Below are 20407 nucleotides of genomic sequence, written 5' to 3' on the forward strand. Positions count from 1 at the left end.
ATTTGGGAAGGGGGTTGAGAGTGGGAATTACCGTTTTTTTCAGTTGGGCTGTTTTACTGGGGGTACTCATATGGGGGGTAAATAATCAGTAAAACTTCCAGGTGGAAACATTTTGACAGTTCATGACTTCCTGCGGTAGTCAGACTAAAAGCAAGGGTGTTATGGGAATAGCTGAATGATATCTGTTCTATCCCAAGGTAACATTTCAGTGCTACCAGAAAATCTTTAGCATAGGAAGATGACATTACAAATTAATGACATCAGGGACAAAATATGCCCTATCCCATTCCTGCTTCCCCTGTTCTGCCTCCTGGGTGATTGCTGTTAATAGTTATGAAGATGCTTTTTCTATTTCAGACAGTGTGCTGTGGCTGCGTTAAAATGAATGGTAAACAATTGCTCCCATTTGGAATATTCTGGCCTTAAAGAAATCTTTGCTTTACTTATACATTTGGTGTGGCTAGGGGAAAAAAAATAGAACAAAACTTTTAACCCATAGTTTTGTTTGACATGATTTTCAGCAGCTGAAAGGAGCTGTGTTAATATACCTGGAAAGAGATGCTAATCTGTCCTTTATGCTTGGTGATAGATTCCTCTAGGATTTGTGGACAAGGTCACATGTCTAGCTGCGATGATGTCATTTCAAATCAGTTGAATGTATCTACCCCACTGGGAAGGGTGTATTATTCTGCAATTGTAAGCTTTTCTTTGTTTTGCCGTACCACTTACAAGAGTGTACATAATCGAAGATAATTGAGCTTATTTAAATATACCAGGCAACATACTACAGTTCTAAATGAATGCATTATTCCTATTTGCCCTAAATATTGTAGAAATACATTTATATGTGAACAGCTTTCCATTTTGCATGAAACATAATGCATTTTTATCTTATGAGGAAGAACTGCATCGTAAATCAGCTGAGCATTTCAGCCTGACATGCCTATCCAGAATTTTGTAAAACTGATTTACAAACATCTCAAGAGGACTTGAAAGTGATCTTCTCTTCCTTTCTCCTTTCTGTCAGGTAATTTTCCTTTGTTCAGGATCAATAGAAGTACAGATCAGACTGTGCTAGGTCTACCCATTTGTATTTCTGCCCTAACATCTCTGTTCTAAACAACTCTGAGTAACAAAGTACAAATGAATAGAAAATTGCTGTTGCAAACCATATCGCTCATTAAAACTTTGCAATAATTCATCTTCAAAACTGGAAACAAATAGTTAGTGCTTAGTAAATGTCAAAGGAGACTCGACAGAAGAATCTTCTTCTCAGAATAGTTTGTTAGGACTAGACGGATATATTACAGCATCACTGGAACAAGGTAAGCCAAGAGACATCCCACCACACCACTCCATGGGCAGAATCTCTGGGTCCACTTAGCTGGGATCTGGGCCACCATCACAAAAATGACAAAGGGAGGGAGGCTCAGTTAGGGTTGCCAATCTCTAGGTGGTGGCTGAAATCTCCCGCTATTACATCTAATCTCCAGGTGACAGAGATCAGTTCAGCTGGAGAAAATAGCCAGTTTGGAAGATGGATTCTGTGGCATTATACCCCATTGAAGTTCCTCCCATCCCCAAGCCTCACTCTCTTCAGGTTCCAGGCCCAGAATCTCCAGGTATTTCCCAATCTGGAGCTGGCAACCCTAGGCTCAGTGAATGAGCCAGCCTGCACCCATGGTCATCATTGTCATGACCTGGATCCAGACCTAGTGGACCCGAACTAGCCACAAGGGGGTCACTTGACTCATCTTGTTCCAGGCAGCAAGTGGCCTCTCTTGCTGTGAAAATGGTTTCACTTCTGGGTTGTAAAAAAATGCTAAGGTTTTTTTTGTTTTCATTATTTTGTTTTCATTTTTCAGCTTTTTTTTTTTGCTGTCCCTTTCTGCTTCTCCATTTACAATGCAGGCCAAGTTAAGATGGACCACTGGCAAGGCCAAGGGTGACCTGGCAGGAGGCGATTCAAACCAAGAAACCCTCTTCTGTTTACCAAGTGCTTTTGCAATGCACCAAAGGTAGCCCACCACCCTCTTAGGAAATGTAGTTTTAGGGTGCTGATATAACTGTTCTTGGCCCTGTCCTCTATCACAAAGGTTCAAGTGGTCTTTACTGTGCTTCCTGTGGTGCTTTGAAGTGCTGTGACTTTGTTTACTCTGGGAAATGTAGTCCCAAGCTGCCCAGTTCTCAACATTACCACAATCCATGCCTAACCAGAAAGTGAAGCAAAGGGAAGCCATTTACATTATTCTCTTTTTTCCTTCCTCTGCCTGATAGTTATAAACAATAAAGCAGGTAGCAAGGCCCCAGAATAACAGAGATACAAATATCAGTTATTCAAAATTCAAATCAGTTATGAATGAAAAAAATGGCCTTTTATTATTTATCTCTTCTTTCCAACTCCTCTCATTCGTATTACAGAGGTGCCATATTTCTTTGCCTTTCTGTGCAGATCATATATAGATACTGTCCTTCACGGTTATCAGTAATATTGTAAAAATGTTTTAATGTTTAATTTTATTGGTATTGTTTTAAGAATGTTGTTATCTGCTCTGAGCCCTGTTGTGCAAGGGAGGGAAGGCTACAACAACAACAATAATGAGGGTTCAGTCAAGATTTCTAGTCCTTATGAGGCTGAAATTAGACATGCACTGTAATGTGCAGGAACAGCATTGTAAATCACCCTTTCTCCGTGGCCATCAGTCTGTTCAGATGCCCCATATTGCCTTTCAGGGTTTTCATACATGTGCCCTAACAGCAGGAGAAGGACTGAAAAACACTTTTGGTCTGAGTGAATTCTGTCTAACTCCCAAAATAAAGAGGAGAAGGTAAGCAATAATGGTAACAAGTTCATCTTCATGATTTCTAAATCGACGTTATTTTTGAAAACTCATAACTATTCTTAATAGAGTGTAAACATGTCTAGTCGTTGCTGCATATTCATACAATTCATATGCAAATTTTGTTAAATACATTGTTACAAAATATGCCAGTAGCCATCAAGTTTGAGATAGACCAGTTTAGTCTTCTGTGCCAAATTAATTTGCTTATTTGAGTTTTCTAAGAAAGCTGTAATGTCTGAAGCACATTGTTTTTGCTGTTAAAGTTTTTAAGAGCTATCTTTTATAAGCCCATGAATCAGTACAGCTCATACTTAGATGTGCTCCAATTAAATTTTGTTGGGTTTGGCTAATGACAATTGTACTCTACATTTTAATCTGTGTAGGTAGCATCATTATAGTATAGCAGTTAACAGTGAAAATTGAGTAACTGATTATTTGGCTGGCAAGATTATTAATACCTGCTTTTTATGAACTCATTAAAGTTACTGTTTTTACTTTCTCTCAACATTAAATATTATTGAACTCTGCATTTTCCAACCTCTTCCTCTGTCTTAGGATCTCTTGAATGGATCAAAGATTTCAACCTGAATTTGTGCTATAAAACTGTCAATTTTTAGCCTAGACTCTGCTCTTGTGCCGTTATGATCTGCCCACATTAGCTGGAGAGATTAATTATTTTAATTAATTAGGGGAGGGATGGTGGCTCAGTGGTAGAGCGTCTGCTTGGTAAGCAGAAAGTCCCAGGTTCAATCCTTGGCATCTCCAATTAAAAAGGATCCAGGCAATAGGCGTGAAAAACCTCAGCTTGAGACCCTGGAGAGCCGCTGCCAGTCTGAGTAGACAAAACTGACTTTGATGGACCAAGGCAGCTTATACTTTGATGGACCAAGTATAAGGCAGCTTCATATGTTCATATGTTCATTTTGGAAAGATTTGCCTGATGATTTCAATTGAGCACACAGCTTTGCAAGGCAGAAAAGCAGACCAAGTGGTTCTTTTCTTGTCAGCTGGCAATCTTGTATAGCACTAAGGCACAAGTTTTACAGCATGGAATGGAATTTGTTTCTTCTGGGCCTAACTAGAGATTGATTTGATTTCTTCTGGGTCTAACTAGAGCTTGATTGCTTCTCCCTTCTTCCACTCATATTTGTAAAGAGAGGGGGAACTTTTCTTCTAGCAGACAGCCAGGCTAGGTCCATCAGAGGTTTTAGGCAGACTTAAATATTGTGTCCAGTTTGGGCTGGCACACAATGTCACAAGATGTCATGGGTTCCAGGCATATTAATGCTTAGATTTTCAGCATTGAATTGCAAACCATAAAAAGAGAGGCTGGTGTGACAAAGTGAACAGAGCTTCATGGAAGCTGCTTTACCTGGCTTCCATGTGTCTATGTTTTTAAACACTTATCATATGACTGGTTGAATATATGAATTGTGTTTCTTATCATAAGAAAACTGGAGGAGGGTATGTGTTTATTTTAGTGCAATGGTAGGCTAGGGTTGCCAACAGGGCTAATGAAAAAAATGTCCTGCCACTTTAATGGAGGCTTAATTTGCAGAAATAGGCAGGTGAAGCTTTTCATGGCATGAAGGTAAATAACATCCCATACAAATATTCCATTTAGCCTCTATTAAAGGGACATGACATCTTATTCCATAGTTGGCAACCCTAACAGATGGTCACCATCATCTTGTGCTAAAATTCTTCTCTGTTTCCCAGCTTTACCTTTATTCTAACCTCTTTCTCCTCTAACCTCTTTCTCCTGCTTTTGCTTATCTTTTTTCCAGTGCACCTGAAAGATAGAATACTCAGACCTCGTTCTGTAACTTGTTCTCTGCTCTTACTCGCTCTACCATCTTTAAGGTTGCTCCTATCCTTCCATAGCACTTTATTTCTTTAACTTTCAATGTCCTAGCCATTATTTCCTTTCTTAGCCATCCAGGGGCACAGTTTTGCATTGTCATCTGTCTTCTTTTTAGCAGTCTAATATTACAGCAGCTTGGTCAACAGCAAATAGACAGGTTTATATGCATTCATGGGGCATGAAAGCAACAGTTGACAGCCAAAACAGAGCATATTAGAATTCTGTTCATTGAGTTCCCCATGATTTCTGTTCTTAAATGGATAGCTTCATGCTTTTATGCCATAGAAAATCTGTTGTTGCTCTCTGAAGGGGGAGGGAAATGAAAATAAAGGCAATTCATGCTTCACATAACAACTTATGGATGAAATATTTTGCTGCATTTTGAGGTGTTTTCCGACCACTGCTTTAATTGTTGGTTTTGTTGGTCTCTGTATTTATTGGGTTTTAACATATTATTTTATTGTCATATTGTATGGTGATAGATGGTGATTGATACTATAAATAAATAGTAAGGCTATTATCTCTTAACTATAAATCTCTATGTTCAAAGACTGGAAAATTGAGGCCCATTGGCTTATCATCCTGTAGAAAATTCCTGAAGGCTTTGGGAGTAAAGTTTACCAAGGACTAATAGTCTCCATGGAAAAGATCTAGCTGTATCTGTCCCCCTGTTGCCTAACATGTAACGCTTAGGGACTGGGTATCCACTATGATAAACTGTTGCATACATGCCTGCAGATATTTGCTCTTTTTTGTTGTCCTGCCTTGAGAATTTGTGAACCTCTTGCTTTGAATTGTGGCAATACTGGGAACTTGAGAGGCTGAGCATCTGAGGAGTTTTTCTTTCTCCTCTTTGTGTGTGCTTGGGAGCAGGTGCGTAGCCAGCTTTTACTACAATGGCTGTGCATGGTGTACTCCAGGGGTGGCCAACGGTAGCTCTCCAGATGTTTTTTGCCTACAACTCCAATCAGCCCCAGCCATTGGCCATGCTGGCTGGGGCTGATGGGAGTTGTAGGCAAAAAACATCTGGAGAGCTACTGTTGGTCACCCCTGGATACTCAAAGTTAAACATTTCTAGCTGAGGAGACCAGGATCCAGCATCTCTTGCTTCCCATCAATAACATGATGAGAAACATGCACAGTTGGATTGCATCCTCCAAACAACTTTTTAAAAATGGTCTCTGCTCCTTTACTTTTAACAAAGCAGGTGATGTTTTCTCCACTCCTTTTCCCCAGGGCAGGGGAAACGTCACCTGTTACATTTTTGTTGCAGGAGAGACTAATGTCTGTGCTATGTCAGTTTAAAGGCTGACAGTGTTCTTTGTTGCAAGTGAAGGAAAGGAGCCCTGGCTGTTATATCTTCCGGAGTACTCTGAACCTTTCCTAAATTACTCTGTAAAATTGCCTCAATATATTGTGTTTTCTTTATCTTGCATGTCCCCCCACATATTGGATTTCAAATCAGTTCTCTGCTTTTCGTCATTAATAGCAAGATCCATTAAGTATGTACTAGGTTAAAAGATTTTCTTGCAATCCAGTGCCAGTCAGAAGTTCCACTGAATTCAGTGAGTGTACTCCTAGGATTGCAAACCAAGGGATTACGCTCCGCTGAATTTTGTGAGACTTCTGTGTAGAATAAGGTTTATAAATGAACAGTTCTCTGCTGACTTAGTGGGAGATGAGCACCCTTGAATTCTGCAGGAATTGTGACTAAACATACAGATGTCCAGTAAGACTATCTAAAAGAACCTTTTGGTGTGCTACTGTATATGCCACACAATAGCTGCAGTTGTGTTTTTAACTCCTTGCCCCAACTTCTGAACCAGAAGCATCTTCTCACAAGGTATTCTTGGGTAAATGCTTTTTTCTGTAGCTTTAATGGCTCCTTTATGGTTCTATTTAGGGTCTTCCTTCCCTGTTTAGGAGGCCAATTTTGGTGCAGGTAAGTTTGCAAGATGCTGTTTGGTATCCACCCCTTCAGTGGAGCCATTGGGCCTTACTGCCTGGTACTAGCTGGAGTAGCATTCATAATGCATCAGGCAGAGAATTAGCTCTGACACACAATCAGTGGTCATTTTGTAGAAAAATAGGTGGTGGAGCTCATCCAGGGATTGTTATGCAGCTGCACATACTATTCAATGGACAAGGAGGTGGAACTCTCAGAAAGGTGCAGGAGCTGCGCTTCTGTGAGCTCCCACTGAATCTGAGGCCTGCACACAATAGATCCTTAAACTGCCGTGGAAAACTCGATTTCCAACCAGGCTTTGCATTGTCCCTGCTGGAAACTTTCCTGGGCGCCACCTCCCCACCCCAGTGGCCTTCCTCGTGGAGGCTTTCTTTCTTGGGGGGGGGGTGTGTGGGGGGCGGTAGGGAAAGCGAGAGAGCCGGCAAGCGCTGCTCCTTTAAATTCCAGCTGTGCGGCTGGAAAGCAGCTCCTCCGCTTGCGAGGCGCTGGGGCTGGGGCTGCTGGTGCGAGAGTGTCCTTTCACTTCCTGGCTCTGGCAGCCAGGAGAAGATCTGATCGCCCCGCTGACTCCTCTGGGGGGAAGAAGGGAGCCAGCCAGCCAGCCAGCGAGAGGAAGGCGCAGGCGGCGTGACTCCTCCAGACAGAACCAGCTCCGAAGGCCGGGCTTTCTGCCTTGGACTCAGGCTCCTCTACACCCGTGGCTGTGGGAGAGGAGGAAGGTGGCTGGATCCGAGTCCTCCTGAAGACGATTTCCATAGTAACCTGCCGAAGTGGTGCCATTGAGCCAGCCGAGGCTTTCTCCCCACACTTCCAGGATGGCATCTGACAGGTAAGGCAGCCTTCTCCGGCGTCCGCCCGCCCCCCCGCCCCCGCCCCCGCCCCGCGGTGCGGCCAGGCTTCCAAAGTTCGCTCGGAAAACCGGCTGCCTGCCCGCTCCCCTTGGCCCTCATGCAACAAGGCGGCAGCCGGGGTCGCGCCGCCGCCGCCGCCGGCCTCCCTGCGCGCTGGGCTGGGCGAGAGGCTCCGGCTGCCTATTCTTCTGTCGGGGCTGGCAAAGAGAGGACTGGAGGCAGACGCTGCTTGATAGATGCCCGGAGGTGTGTGTGGCGGGCGGGGGGGGGGGGGGCTGGCGGCGATTGCGGACGAGCTGGGGAGGTCCGCGCTGCCGCGGCTGCTTTGGTAACGCCAGAGCACCTTCGGCCCAAGGGGCGGGCGGCTGTCAGCGCAGGCAAGGGCCAGGCTGGCTCACCTTCTTTGTTTGTCCCTTCCTCTCAGGCTCACCCCCACCCCACCCCGCCCCGTTTCCCCGGCTGTTTGCCGGCTTCTCCCGCCTCCCGCCTCCCTTTTCCTTTTCCTGCTCGGAGGGAGAAACGGAGGGGGGGGGGGGGAAGCGCCGGCCGTCCTTTGCCTCCCAAACCTGCAGTCGCCTCAGCCGACGGGCAGCCTTCATTTTCCGGGCTGGCCGGCCCCTGCTGCCACTCGGCACGTCTTCAGCACTTTATCGATCGTGCTGGCTCAGATATGGGGAGCGGGCCATACAGCGGAGGGGGCGGCGGCGGCGCCCCAGCCCGCCTGCAAGTTCTCGCCCGGCTCGCCCGCCCGCCCGCCGTTGTGGATGGCACCTGGCGCTCCCCACGGCCCCCACTTAGGCGCAGCGACGCTGGCCAGCCATGCTCCCGCGGAGACGAGAAGCGGCACGCGCGGGGGTGGGTGGCCGGGGCTTCTGAAGTGGGGAGGAGGTGCGACGCGGCCACTGACCGCTCCGTGGTGGGCTGTATGGATGCATAGACATGGTGGCAGATGCGCTGGCGGCGTGAGAGAGAGAGAGAGAGACAAAACAGAGAGGCAGAGGGAGTGGAAGCCAGCAGCCTGTTGTTAATTGCCTAGGTTACAGTTCCTGCATCTCTGGCTGCTCGGCCTCTTCTCAGTCCTAGTGCCCTCCGGGTTTCCAGGCTGGGAGCATCAGGTGCTGCTGCCGGGTAGGGGTGGAGGCCGGCCGGCCTAAGCGACGCCATCCAGTGGCCTGAGACTATTTACATTGGCATTGGACGAGCCTGGGAAGATACTAGTCGCTAGTGCTAGTCGCAGGAGCAGCGGAGAAGTCCCAGTGCTCTGATTTGGCCCTCCTCAATGTAGGGTTGCTGACTTCTCCCGCAAAGCACTTCAGCACTTAGCAGCTGGCCGAAAAAAATAATGAAACGGACACAGCGAAGCTTTTCCCACCCGCCATTTCATGCTGGCAAAGGGACTACACTGTCTGAGTCTGGTGCACCTCCCCAGCCCATCTACAGTGTTTACTAGCCGGCCAACCCACCCCAGTGTGCAATCCTGTGCAATGCTAAAAGAACTTTCTTTGGAGTAAGCCCCATTGGATGACATGGGACTTCCTTCTAAAAAGATCTGCTTAGGAATGTCAGCTAAGTCCCATGCCTAATCTTCTCACTGTTTTCTCCTCTGGATTCCTGTCTACTGGGTCTTAAAGGTCAGGGAAGAATTTTCGATGTTGGCATCATCAAGCTTTGTTCTTTGGGCTCATAACTAGATTTTTAATATCATTTCATGAACACAGAAGCCTCTGGAAAGGAATTATATGTGACACTTTGAAATGGTATGATACTGGAAAGTCTTGCCCATATGTAGGAACCACATGAAATGTTATTGGGATCTGATCCTGAGGGGGGAAATATTGACAGAGTCGTCAGTCTTATAAGGACTGCCCAGATATATATTTTAAAACTTTGTAAGCCTGGACTGGGACATGTTGCCAGGGTTTTATTTATGTGATTCATTTTTCAGGAAGATGTAATAAACTCCAAAGACCAGTAGTGTTGGTGTGTGTGAGGAAGCCACATGGTGATGGTGTGTGAGGAAGACAGATGGTGATAACATGGATGTGATATGTAGAGTGGAGTGGTTGAGTTGATGGGGGGAAAGATCATGTCATATACACAACTGAGGATCAGCTGACTGATCCTAAATATTTAGAATTATGTAATTTTGCTTTCTGATAAACTTTTTGGTAACTGGTAAGCTTTATTAACGATCTTTAGCATGATTAATCTAAATATGTATTTTATTGGCCATTCGGTACTAATTGAATTATGAGATTGGAGCCACTTGTGCAAGTGGAAGTCCTATGATGCATTGGATTCGCATTTCTTATAAATGTATACCTTTCTTTTGATAACCATTGGATCATCTTGTCCAGTATAGTCTCCAGTCCTAAACTAAGGAGCAGGTCCCATTGACTCCATGGCCTTCCAATTGCTCTGACTGTTTCCTTTGCCAGGTATTCCTTTTAAATGTGGATATCAGGAACCAGGACCACCTTCATGGAAAGCCATTGGTCTATTCCTCATCACAGCAACTTTATAATCAAGAGCGAGGGGCACAGAAAATATTTATGCAATGCTTTTATGTATTAAAAACCCTTATGTGACATTATTGAAAAGGCAGCAATATGCATACCAAATTTCTGCATATATGCTGTATGAGAAATGAGGTCCTGCTTTTCTCATAAAGAAATTTGTGTTATAAAATACTTAGACATTGCAAATATAACAAGTGATAGCATTTTATTCATGGGCACCGTTAGGCTTCTTCTTCCAAGCCTCTCATGTTCCTAAGGCTTTTTCTATTACAAAATCAAGTTTTCTTCCCATACTAGCTCCAATTTCCATCTCCCTCCTTTCCCTGCAGAGGAGAGGACAGAATTCTTTCTTTAAATTCTTGCTCCCATCCTACCTGATGGACAATCATTAGCTTCTTGGAGGTTCATTGATTACACGTTGCTGCATAAAATGCTCATTTTTTCCTAACTGGATAGAATGAAAGCTAGATAGAGTAATTTGATCTGCAATGTTTTGTTCATCTGTAAAGGTTGTTAAGGTTAGCTTCTGAGCTTTCATGGAGTGCTAATTAAACCTTGGAACATTGTAACTCTTTACACAAATACCTGTGGGTCATTTCAGCATATGCAGAGCTGAACACACATCTCTGGATCAGGGACGATGGTAACTATTTTGGGTTGGGAGGGGTTTTATACTCTGCTTTTCTCCCCAAGAAGTATCCAAAGCAGAGTGCAACATCACTCTTCCCTCTTCTACTTTATTCTCATAAAAACAACCTAGTATTAGGCTGACAGAGAGCAGCTGACCTAAGGTTAGCTTGTGAGCTTCCAGGTCAGAGTGGGGATTTAAATCTCTCTCTTTCTCTCAGATCTTGGCTCAACACTAAACATTAAACTACACTGGTTTACACATACTTGTATTAGAATGTTGTGGATAGTGGTTGGAGTTGCTATGAGCACAGTAAGAGCTTTGATAGGTGTATTGTAATAACTGCTGCATTTGATTGATGATTGTTGGGAACTTCTTCACTTTTAGTTAGTTAGAACTCTTTTTGTTTTGATGAATGGTGATCAGTACCCTCTTCAGGTCCATAAAACATCTTCAGATAGATCTGTAGGTTATCTGACTGGCTTATATTTCTTCTTGCATGGGTGAACAAGCATGTTAGTGAATTGAAGGGAGAAGACCTAACTTACTTAATGACTTTTTCTTAATATCTGCTAGAAAATTGTGCAAGTAAGTTTTCATACTTTTGCTTAAGAACCTTATAATGTTCCACTTCTGTCTATAAAAGATATCCATACCTTTTGTTCACAAGCACAGGAAATACCCATGATCCTGACTACAAACATGGAGAAGTGGAGAATGATGTAAAACACTTTGGATCCCCGTTAGGGAGAAGGGTGGGGCATAAATGAAATGAATGACCCTCAAATGAGTATGGAGACAATATTCTGCAGCAGACTGAGATTCTGTTTCTAGAGAGTTCTGTGATGTAAAGGTTTTCACATGTGTATTTCCCAATAAATGAGATCAAGTTTGCTGGCTGCAATAGTGTGCCAGTAAGACAGAGGTCAGGCTTTCTGTCAGCATGCCTTCTTTCCCACTACATTCTGTTAAGCCCTATTACGATTGCTAGTGGAGAAACTACACAGGTCTACCAACAAAAATGAAGCTCTTGCTGATCTCTCATAGTCACATCCCTCCAATAGCATGAATGGAAACTGGGATGTGGGCAACATCCCAAGCTGATGCTTTTTGTGTGTGGATAACTAATAGTCAAATGGGTATCTTTCTTGGAGAAATGAGGGCTGAATTGGGGAAGAATACCTGTAATCCTTCATATGACTAGTTTAGATTCAGAAAATAAAGAACACTATCAGGATATTTTAGTGTGAAACTGTCTTTTCATGGGGTAGTATTCAGTAATGAGTACCATATTTGTCTTAAGACACTGTATCTTGGTCACATGGTCTTGGTGAAGCAAAGCATTTCCGGATCATACTGTCTTGAGGTCTGTACAGGGTGGGGTAGGGGCTGTAATAAATATGCAGTCTGAAAGGCATCTTTCCATGCTGTTTCCTTTTCCAGGGAGAGGGTCTTTCTTATCTTAAAAGCTCAAGGTAGGTAACAGGAACAGACAGATGCCAAAATAAAACCAGTTTGATTTTGTACTCCAGGGCATTCTCACTAGAAAAGTTATATCATAGTATTTAGTTATTGCCTTTATAGAGAACTGAATACGCCAGGCAAATTTTGTTGGGAACTCTGCAGTAGAAATATTTCCAAATAAGTCATGGTTGATTGAGTTTGATATTTCTTCTTCATTGGCATTTAAAATACTAATTTGAATATATATAAATAAAAACTAACATATCTATTTATATTAGTATTTTATATTAATGTGTATGTACATGTGTGTGTGTATACATACACACAAACACACACTCACCCTATCATAAATAGTATACTGCCTCCAAGCTAAACACTGTTTACTTCTCCTGGATAGCATCTTGAAATTTATATATATTTCATATATATAAAAATTCATGTATAAATTTATATATATAAAGACATATGGTCTTGGTGAAGCAGAGTATTTCTGGATCAAGCAGCCTAAGCATGCTGTGTGTGTGTGTGTGCGCACACATATCTTGGAGGCAATATACTATTTAGTATTGCTTCATGGCTATATTTTTTATAGCAGGTAGCTTATATATTTTAGGCCTGTGTCCTATCCTAGAGCTGTTCAAAGGGAAAACAGTTTAATTCCTTCAGTCCCTTGTGTAGTGGCTATATAGTGTTGCCTGGGACTATAGTATTCTCTTCAAAATCTTTTTTGGTATGTGTTTGGTGACTCCCTGAAAGAGGGTACTTTCCCCTCTCCCATGTACTTTGAGTCCTTAGAGCAATATGGATTCCTTTATTTAAGCCATGAGATTCAGTACATTGCCTGTAATAGAAGAGACCAATATCTATCTAAATTAGCTAATGTTGATGATAATCAGTGATTCATTCCTGGAGAGACACTGAGGAATTTTTAGACTTTCATAATGGAAATTTCTGTTCTATTTGGTTTCCGTCAAGGGCCAGACAAATGCACAATTATTTCATTAAAAATTATTTCCTGCCAGATATTGTCATGATGAAGCTCTTGCTCAAAGTGTGCAAAGAACTGCTTAGTCATCTGATGAGTGAGAATAGTTTAAAATAGAGGGAATGGATTTTAACTTGTCAAATCTGCAGGATGTTAATTTCACTGATTAGTAAATCAATATGAACCAGCAATTCTAATCATAAATAGGCAATGTGATGCTGTGACATACAGAGTACTGGACCCTCAGAGTTATCCTCTTGAGACAGGGAGTAGATTTTTTAAAAATTAATTGATTCTTTGGTAATTAAGTATTTGGATTTGTGCCCTTTCAAGCAGCCTCTAACATTGAAATTGGTGAAATTGGGGAAACAGTAGAAAACAAGAGTAGTCATCCATCTTTAGAGGACATTTGTTTAAGAGAATATTTCTGAAGTCCCTCTAGAAACAGAAATTTCTGACTAGGGAGTCCTTTCCCCTAATGTGTTTGGGGTCTTTCTGTAGGGGTGCAATAAATGTACTTTGTACCTACTCGGGGGGCCTTCCTAAGTTACAGAATTGAACCTTGACATTTAAAGCAGATACTAAGGATGAGCTTTGGAAATAAGAATAAAAATGCCCATAAAAACACTTTATTCATTGTCATTCAGTGAATTCTCAAGTTTACATTAACTGACTTAAAGTGCCACACAGTCAGGCAAAATAGCATAAATAGTTGATTACCCCCCTACATCATCTTCAAGAGATCAATTGCATTTCTCTCCATTTATGCTACAGAAGCTTGAGTTTGGAGAATGGGTTTTCAAGCTGGTGGAGAGCATTTACATTTATGTTGCCTTTCTTGTCCTTTTAAGTCAGCCTCCAAGGCAATGTTGTGGCTCCTGTATCATTGCAATTTAAAGTTAATGATCCCAAGCTTCCTGTGGAAATGATGAAAATATTGTGGCATGGCATTGGGGATAATTTTCTGCCCTGAGGTTTTTAGCACTGGCTTGGAGTTGAGCGGGAGCCTTAGGTTTATCTGCTGAGCAGGAACAACACTGACTTACCAGAAATGTATAATTGGATGCCTTTTAATGTTTTGCAGTAGGAGAGCACTGTGTTTATGTAACTTTGGCAAGAAAGCAAAGGTGGCTTGATAATAAGAATAAAGGAAATAAATATGCTTATTTCATTGATGCTGGGTTGGCTTGGATTTTCATCTGGGGCAGAAGAGCCAGTTGAAGGTTTGTGTGTGCTTCCTATGAAGCAGCAGGAGAAATATGCAACTGGAAAGACATTTGAAAAATACCACTGAATAGGCTACCTCAGGACATCTTGCTTTTTCTATATGTGAATCTAGCTGGTGTGCCACAAAGATGAAGAGGAACAATTTTTATTGTATTTTTATTGCATCATGTTTCATTTTGTAATCTACCTTGACATTCAGAGAGGCAGATTATAAATGAATGAAATAAAAATAAACTGGGTCTCATCACATACTAGTGTCATGTTTTCTTTTAAAATGTATATGTATTCAGTTTTAAACTGTTTTGAGACAGCTGTAAGTGGTTTTGGATGCTAATACTGTCAGAAACCAGGGTTATAAATGGTTGAGATAAACAGGAAGCAAATGTCTTGATGTAGAATAGATGCATGCTGCAGGTATCAAGCCAGGAAGGAATTTTAGCAAACTTTGGTTTGTTCTGGCATCTGATTTTGTCCAATCAGGGTTTGTATTTGCTCTGCTAAACCAGATTGCAGATTCTAGTTTGTTCTTAGTTTGCAATCCCACTTTGCTATGCAAGATAAGGTTTGCCAAAATAGATCTCAGCATGTCTGGGGAAGGGGTCACATGACATGAGTGAGCCTGAAGATCCTTACGAACTTGTTTGTGTAGTATCCAAATATGCTTTAGTGTTGTCAGACAGTTGTCACCCTCTTAGTCACTATACCTAATGGGCAAAAGGAGTAGTTGCCAAAAGTCCATCACTTCCAGAAACCCTTTCTGCATGCACATGACAGACAAGCTCTGTACATGTTATGTTAGTGTATGTGGTAATAAGCAAAGTGGGACAAAATCCTTTGGCCTCACTCCTCTAACATGCATTTGCCTCCTCATAGAGATGGCACTACTGTATGTACATTTTGCGTATGTACATAAGATACTCAGCACATGTTCATGTAAATGCACATAAGTGGGCCACGCAGTCATTAGTTGGATGCTTTCAATCTGATTCTGTCTCTATATGCATTGGTCTGTTCACAAACATGTGGGCCCATGGAAGGTAATTTTGTCTTGCTCATTGTAGCCAAACCAGTAGTTTTTAACCTTCATTTTGTGCTTTAGCTGGGAGTTCAGTTGGTATGTCATTCAATAGGTTTTTTTCTCTTTAGCATGTAAGAGTAAGGCTGCAGTTGCACTGGTCCCAGCACACTTCTAATTGCAGCGATTTAAATTGTTGTAGGATGGTCCAACCAGACAGCACACCCTGAGGTGGTTTCCCTCCCACACTTGGCCAATGGTCAGGCATACACATTACTGCAGCACCTCAACCACAGAGCACACTGTCCAATCAGTTTTTTTTTTTTTAAATGTGCTCATGCACTCATTCACATATCAGTAGCAAGTGGGGGGAAAAAAAGCAAGTGGCAATGGATCTGATGGTTCAGGTGTCCCATCCAGCTTCAGTTCAGGACAGGGGACTTCAGACCAGTGTTCCCTCTAAGCTGAGTTAGTGTGAGCTAGCTCACAGATTTTTAGCCTCCAGTTCACACATTTTTGTCTTAGCTCAGGAAAGATGACCCCAGAGCTCAATAATTTATGCAGTAGCTCACAACTTTAATGCCAGTAGCTCACAAAGTAGAATTTTTGCTCTCAAGACTCTGCAGCTTAGAGGGAACATTGCTTCAGACATCCAGAAAAGCAGAGTGGAAGCGGCGGCATCCATAAAGACTGGGCTTTCCTAGTGCCTGATTACTCTGCTTCCAAAATGGGGCAAAATGGTGTGGTCACAACTGAAGCACAGAAGACAGATGTGGTTGTCTGATTATCCTCTTTAAATCTGCAAAGGTGCCACAATGCTATTGGTGTGAACTGCTTATGTGACTGCAGCCTCTGTCAGTATCCTCACCCTATGCATGTTTATATTCAGAAGTGGATCTCATTAAGTTCACCAAGACTTGTACCTAATGAAGGGCAGCTTGTCCTTTGCATGTGCACTTTGAAGTAATCCTTACTAAAGATTACACCAATAGTTTGCAAGGTTTAATGGTTAAACTCCCAATATTTTGTCCAATCAAGAGCTGCTTTGCTAAAACAGAAGGGAAAAGAGAAATTTTTCAGAACAGAAAGATAGGCAACAACTGGAGGATAAAGTATCAGAGACTGACAGGTGCTCGCCCCCCCCCCCCCCAAGAAGACAGAATCAAAATATGGACTTTATTATTGCTAGCAACCCTGGTTTTCCATTAAATCCTAACACTTCCTTTCGTCAACATGTGTGGTTTTTGTTTCCTGAAGCATGCTTGCATTTTTACCTGATGTCTACTTGAGCAAGGAGACTAATGTGTACCAATCTCCTTATGTTACTTCTCTGACTCTTCTGTTCAGGATATTGTGGAAGATGACAGATCTTCTGTAGAGCATCTGCTGATTTCCTGGCCAAATTTTGGACATAGTGTGAAGGATTAAGTAGGGATTAGCCATGTAGCTGGCATGGAAGATGTACTGTTGGACATTTTCTCTCAGCAAATTTTGGCTTGTGGACTGTATTGGCAAATAGGGATATTTCTCTGTTTCTTCAACAGTGATATGTAATGACTACCAGTATCATTTTTAGCAGAGTAGCATCCTTCTAAACCCACTAAAGTCAACTGGGTTTAGAAGGATGCAACTCTGTTTAGAATAGCACTGTAAACATTTCCATAACTGTTAATTTACAGCCTCTGCCAAGCTTGGCACAGTGAATGGTATTCATATCAGTCTCCATGTGCCCAGCTATTGTTTGACTTCTTCAGCCTATTAAAGTACTTTTCTTCTGTGTTGGCCTTCTAAGATTTACAACTACTAATTTCCTTGAAGTCATTCTAAGTTGATTTCTGCATTATTTTCATACTGTGTGGGAAAGGGGCAGCTAAAATGATGGCATTAGTGCATCTTGCTATGTGGAAAATCTAATGTGAAGGTCTCTAATTCAAAAGAAAAAACTAACTTAAGAGACCATGATAGATTTCATGATAGGGATGTCAGCCTACAGGTGGGAATCCCCCAGAATTACAGCTCATCTCCATACTACACAGTTCAGTTCACCTACAGAAAATGGATGCTTTGGAGGGCAGATGGCATTGTTCCCAACTGTGGTCCCTGGGCTCCATCCCCAAATCTTTAGGAATTTCCCAACCTGGATCTGGCAAAAAATAAATAAATAAATAAAAATCCTTTGCTGGTGGCCAAGGGATCCTGGCATCTCTACTTCATGACCAAAAAGTAAAGAAAGTTTTCTGCCTCTTTTCTAATTTTAGAACCTGGAACTGAAAATGATTGTTTATATGGCAGAAAACGAGTGGAAACGTATTACTGAAGGACATGGTGAGGGCCACTAACTTAGATGGCTTTCAGGATGTATTATAGAAATGTCTTCATGAAAGGTAGATGGACCTACATATTAGAAGCAGAATGCCTCTGAATATCAGTTACTAGCTATGTACAATAGAAGAGGGCTGTGTGTACCCAGCCTGTAGATTGCCAGTAGACATCTTTGTGGATTCTGTTGGAAACAGGAAGGTGTGTTAGGCTGTTAGCCTCTCTCTATTTGGAACCAGGTCTCTGAATAAGTTTCACATCTTGGCATTTTAGCAGTCAGATTGTAAAAGATTTTAAACAGACTTTGGTTGTGACCCAGGCACATGGGAACCATTCACTTAAAAGTGATGCATGCAGACTTTCACCTGTAAAAATAGCTACATCATTTGGGCCTTTGTGAGCCACTTTTCTTCTTCTGAAGTCCCTCAATAAGGAACTTCTGGATTCTGCAATCATAGCTTAATGTGTTGGATGGATCCAAAGTTATCTTTTGCTTCTGAAATGAGAAGATGGAGAGGATTTTTGCTTTTAAAAAAAACAGACCCTCACATTTCATCCCATGCGGTTCCCAAGAGCCTCCCAATTCCATAATAGTAGTTCAGGGAATAGCATGGGTAGCAGCAGACAGTGAGATGGAGAAGATTGCAGTAGTAAAGGCTATCATGTTCTGAAAGGGAAATCCATATGACATGCTTTAAATCCAGCTTGCTAAGCTGATGCCTAGTACCAAAAGTCTAATATAAAAGTCTACAAGACCAGTCCTAACAGTAAGGGTAGTGATCCCTGTTTGTGAGTGTGACCAAAATTCAAAATGCTACTGAGTTCAGTGGTCTGAGCATATCTAGTGTGGCCTTAAAAAAACCTCTTTCCCTTCCTGTACCTGTCAATGAACAAAAGAACCCATGACACAATACTAATTGCTTCTGAGACTTCCACTTCAAAAATGCTTTGTTATGCTGCACAGCAGTTCACTGCTTGGGAAGTGTAAGTTCAGAATTCTTTGGGGGTACATAAAACTAGTTATGTGGCTTTTCTGGATCCTTGCCACATCTGCTAGCTCGGAATCCACTTCCTACAGAGAAGATAATTGTTCTTTAGAAACAACTTATGACTGAAGTGAGTGTAAAATCAAACATCTTGTAAAGTCTCTTGTTGGGGTCACGTACAGCCTGGGCTGCGCGAACTGCACTGGCTGCCAGTTGTGTACCGGATTCGTTACAAAGTGCTGGTTATTACCTTTAAAGCCCTATATGGTCGAGGACCTGCCTACCTTAGGGACCGTCTCTCCCCGTATGAACCCCAGAGAGCACTGAGGTCAGCTGGGAAAAACCTGCTGAACATTCCCGGGCTGAAAGAGGTGAAGTTGCAAAGCAGCTGCAACCGAGCTTTCTCTACCATGGCTCCGCGCCTGTGGAACCAACTTCCAGAGGAAATGCGGGCCCTGTGGGACCTTGAACAGTTCCGCAGGGCCTGCAAGACTACCCTCTTCCGGTTGGCCTTCACCAATTAAGAGGGAAACTGCTAAAGAACTCGCCATCATAAATGTAAACGTAATCATAGCACCAGTATATATTTTATTAATTTTAGAATTTTAATTAAACTGTCAATGTAGTAGTTTTACTGATTGTATGATTAATGTATGAAATAATGTTGTTAGCCGCCCTGAGCCTGCTCCGGCGGGGAGGGGGGATACAAATAAAAATTGTTGTTGTTGTCCCAAAGTTCATGAGCAATGCAGGGCAAAGAAAGTGGATTCTTTCTACTCCCTGAGTAAGCATTAAAGAAGATGGGGAATCCTGATGAAATTCAGCTCACAGATTAATTCTACATTATTTGGTTAAAATGGCTCAAAATAACATCTGTCTGAACAGTTCACCTTTTCCAGTGTGTAGCATTGCCTGTTCTTCCTCTCCCTCCACCCCCAGTCTCCATTCACGAGATGTGAAGTGCAGCAAGTGCTCTACTGAATATAAATACATTATCAGTTTAGATTTCTACAAATAATGATGCAAATCCACCTTTTCTATGTGCATCATTTAAATGATGATGTGGTGGTGAGTATTAGAGCTGCTCTTGCTCAGCAGAAGTCTCAAGATTAAGTCAGTTTTGATTAGGTTATATAATTTGATTTTAAAGGGTGCATTGCGTTTAGGGACAAGATAGAAATTAGCTGCTTATTTACTCTGTTACTGTATGACTGTCTTTCAGTGATCTAGACATGACTCATTTAAGAGCTGTTGTTAACTTGATATTTGCTTTGTGTACTTTGACAAAGAGGAGTTTTCCTAAGGTAGTTTTTGTGGTTAGCACCTTATCAGGAGCAGTTCTGGAAATCTGGATAGAGTACTGGCCATTCCAGTTTGTCTAAGCTTGTCCTAAGAACTGGACTGTTGAAATCATGGCAAGGCGCTTTGGGTCAGTGGAGCAAACTTTTGGGATGCGGTGGCCTAAAGGCATACTACAAAATTGAGCCCTGCATGGGATTGTGAATGGGAAGAGTGCATAGCTAGACATTTTATTGAACAACTAAGGCCATTATACACTCAGACAGGAAGCGTGATCTGTTGCTCTGTTTAGTGAGAAAAAGCCACAGATTCTCATCTGTGATGCTTCTCCATGGGTACTGTCCTGATCCAAAACTCTCATGAGACTCCATCACATTCTGCTGAAAAACCAGGGCTCCAACAGAATGGCAGAATGCCCAAACTGATCACAATACTCTCACA

At 42.3% G+C, this 20407-nt stretch overlaps 1 protein-coding gene across 4 annotated transcripts in view; it reads left to right on the forward strand.

Moving 5' to 3' along the window:
* The first annotated feature begins 7379 nt into the window (after positions 1-7379).
* NAV3 (neuron navigator 3) overlaps positions 7380-20407 on the forward strand; it is a 934586-nt gene continuing 921558 nt past the window's right edge. For all 4 annotated transcript variants that reach the window (XM_060245118.1, XM_060245119.1, XM_060245121.1 and 1 more), the window contains exon 1: positions 7380-7502. The gene's annotated coding sequence lies outside the window, so the exon portion shown is untranslated. The remainder of the gene's footprint in view (positions 7503-20407) is intronic.

This window comes from Heteronotia binoei, chromosome 8 (assembly GCF_032191835.1).
Source record: "Heteronotia binoei isolate CCM8104 ecotype False Entrance Well chromosome 8, APGP_CSIRO_Hbin_v1, whole genome shotgun sequence".
In the NCBI taxonomy this organism is placed as follows: domain Eukaryota; kingdom Metazoa; phylum Chordata; class Lepidosauria; order Squamata; family Gekkonidae; genus Heteronotia; species Heteronotia binoei.